The sequence below is a fragment of the Ursus americanus genome, chromosome 4 (assembly GCF_024610735.1).
Source record: "Ursus americanus isolate L20-20 chromosome 4, mUrsAme1.1.p, whole genome shotgun sequence".
NCBI classification, from domain to species: Eukaryota; Metazoa; Chordata; class Mammalia; order Carnivora; family Ursidae; genus Ursus; species Ursus americanus.
In genome coordinates, this window is record NC_142130.1 from 6,502,250 (window position 1) to 6,505,739 (window position 3,490).

The window sequence follows — 3,490 nt, forward strand, 5'->3', positions numbered from 1 at the left end:
CTCAACTGCCCCAACCTGAGGCGGACGGGCGACCCCCAAAGGGTCTTTAAACCTCCGCGCCGGAACTCGCTAGGTACCTGGAAGGGGGTGGGGGACAGGCGAGGCGGGGTGGGGGGGGACAGGGCCACAGGCCGCCACCGCCTCGATGCCAATCCCGGCCTCGGCCAACCCCGCAGGGCTTGAACCCCGGAGCTGCCGGCCCATGACAGAGCCAGGCCCGCCGGGTGCCGCCACCGGACCCCACCGCCACCCGACGCCACCCTCTCCCCCATCCTTTCCACCCCAAAAGCCACCAGGGCGGACCGGACCCCTCTCGCTTCCAAGACACACCAACCCGCCTACCCCCTCCCCGACCCTCCCCGCACCTGTGACCCAGGCCCCTCTCGCCAGAGGGCGGGGGGGCTGCGGCGGGAAGCGGGGCACAAGCAGGCAGGATGCGCGAGAGGTGGAGCGGAGGCAGGGAAGGAGAGGAGCTGGACCCAGGCCCAAGGCCTGGGGGGGGGGTCGGAGGGGAGGGAGAGACGCGGAGTGGGAGGGCAGGGTCGGCACGGACGTCAGACGGACGTCCGACGGACGTCCGACGGACCAGGGCAGAACCATCCAGGGCTGGCAGCGGGAGGCGGCAGACGGCGGGCACCCCGCATGAGCTGAGGTTCTGAGACCCCCCCCAGGGGTCGGGTGGACCCGGCCCGGAAGACGCCTCGGGGGCCTGCCACCACGCCACAAGTCGCGAGACACGTCGAGGGCACCGCGCAGGTGGCTTGGTGACCGGGGATGACCGGCGCTGAGGACAAAGGTGGAGGAGCACACATGCCCCGCCAACCCTCGACCCGCCCTCCGCGAGGAAGGCGGGACATGGGAGGGTGGAGGCCAAGGACAAGGCACGCCAAGGGGTGGCAGGGGACACAGTGGCGGCGGCCCCAGGCAGGGAAGATGGGGAGGAACCTGGAGGGGACACGGAGGGGAGGACAGGCTAAAGGGAGGAGGGCACAGGGTCCCCCTTCCCCAACCATTGCACCACCCCGCCTTCCTCCGGGCAACCACCGCCATTCCGCTGCTGCGTCACGGGGACTCCCGCACGCCTCCAGGCACCTCCTTCCCCTTTCTCCTCACACCCTTACTGCGCGCGCTTTCACTCTCTCATCCCTCGCGACCAGCGGGCCGGCACCGCACCAGCCCGCCCGTGCCACACGGGTGAAGACTTTGAGAGCTGATGAGGCCTGACTGGCTGGCCGCCACTGCATTCTCGTTAATGATCCTTCCGCAGGTTCACCTACGGAAACCTTGTTACTTTTACTTCCTCTAGATAGTCAAATTCAACCATCTTCTCAGCACTCCACCAGGGCCGTGGGCCGACCCCGGTGGGGCCGATCCGAGGGCCTCACTAAACCATGCAATCGGTAGTAGCGATGGGCGGTGTGTACAAAGGGCAGGGACTTAATCAACACAAGCTTATGACCCTCACTTAGTGGGAATTCCTCGTTCATGGGGAATAATTGCAATCCCTGATCCCCAACACGAATGGAGTTCAACGGGTTACCCGCGCCTGCCATTGTTGGGTAGGCACACACTGAGCCAGTCAGTTTAGCACGCGTGCAGCCCCGGACATCTAAGGGCATCACAGACCTGTTATTGCTCAATCTCTGGTGGCTGAACGCCACTTGTCCCTCTAAGAAGTTGGGGGACACCGACCACTCGGGGGTCGCGTAACTAGTTAGCATGCCAGAGTCTCATTTGTTATCAGAATTAACCAGACAAATCGCTCCACCAACTAAGAACGGCCATGCACCACTACCCACGGAATCGAGAAAGAGCTATCAATCTGTCAATCTTGTCCATGTCTGGGGTGGGGTGAGGTTTCCCGTGTTGAATCAAATTAAGCCACAGGCTCCACTCCTGGTGGTGCCCCTCTGTCATTTCCTTTAAGTTTCAGCTTTGCAACCATACTCCCCCCCGGAACCCAAAGGCTTTGGTTTCCCGGAAGCTGCCCGGCGGGTCATGGGAATAAGCCGCTGCATCGCCAGTTGGCATCGTTTATGGTCGGAACTATGACGGTATCTGATCGTCTTCGAACCTCCGACTTTCGTTCTTGATTAATGAAAACATTCTTGGCAAATGCTTTCGCTCAGACGCTTTGCGCCTGTCCAAGAATTTCACCTCTAGCGGCGCAATACGAATGCCCCTGGCCATCCCTCTTAATCAAGGCCTCAGTTCCGAAAACCAACCAAATAGAACCGCGGTCCTATTCCATTATCCCTAGCTGCAGTATCCAGGCGGCTCGGCCCGCTTTGAACACCCTAATTTTTTCAAAGTAAACACTTCAGGCCCCGCGGGACACTCAGCTAAGAGCATCGAGGGGGCGCCTAGAGGCAAGGGGTGGGGACAGGTGGTGGCTCACCTCGCCTCAAGGCGGACTTCCCGCCCGCTCCCAAGATCCAACTAGGAGCTTTTTAACTGCAGCAACTTTAATATACGCTATTGGAGCTGGAATTACCGCGGCTGCTGGCACCAGACTTGCCCTCCAATGGATCCTTGTTAAAGGATTTAAAGTGGACTCATTCCAATTAAAGGACCTCAAAAGGGTCCTGTATTGTTATTTTTCATCACTACCTCCCCGGGTCGGGAGTGGGTAATTTGCTCGCCTGCTGCCTTCCTTGGATGTGGTAGCCGTTTCTCAGGCCCCTTCTCCAGAATTGAACCCTGATTCCCGTCACCCGTGGTCACCATGGTAGGCACAGAGACTACCATCGAAAGTTGATAGGGCAGACATTCAAATGGGTCGTCGCCACCACGGGGGGTGGGTGTGCGATCAGCCCGAGGTTATCTAGAGTCACCAAAGCCACCGGCGCCCGCCCCCTGGCCGGGGCCAGGGGGAGGCTGACTGGGTTTGTTTTGATCTGATAAATGCACACATCACCCCCACGAGGGGGGGTCAGCCCCCATCGGCATGTATTAGCTCCAGAATTACCACAGTTATCCAAGTAGGAGAGGAGCTAGCGATCAAAGGAACCACAACTGATTTAATGAGCCATTCACTTAGACATGCATGGCTTAATCTTTGAGACAAGCATATGCTACTGGCAGGATCAACCAGGTAGGAGAGCGGGGAGCCAGAGACAGCGCACGCCCCGGAGGGGCCGGTGCATCTCGCAGTAGGCCGGACTTTTGGAGCACGGGGGCGGTGGCAGCGGCGGCAATCCCCCCCACCCCACCCCAGGAAAGTAGAACCCCACAGGGGGGAGCGGGAGAGACGGGCACCACTCAAGCACGCCCGCCCCACCGGAGACAGCAAGCGAGGCTGATTGACCGGCCCCGCCCCCGCGGACGAAAGCACACCCGCGGCAGCAAGGAGAGTCGAGGGGACGCTTCCCCCCCCCCCCCCCCCGCGGCCCAGATGGCAGCGCGGGGACGCGGCACCGGGCGGTCATGCCGGGGCTGGGGAGCCATCGCGTGCTCACGTGGGACTGGGGCTGGGCCAGAGCCCGGTTCC

The 3,490-nt window shown here is 61.5% G+C and overlaps 1 pseudogene; it reads right to left on the bottom strand.

Annotated features, from left to right (window-relative positions):
* Window positions 1-1,250: 1,250 nt before the first annotated feature.
* On the bottom strand, window positions 1,251-3,097 carry LOC148110200 (18S ribosomal RNA; annotated as a pseudogene).
* Between the last annotated feature and the right edge of the window lie 393 nt (window positions 3,098-3,490).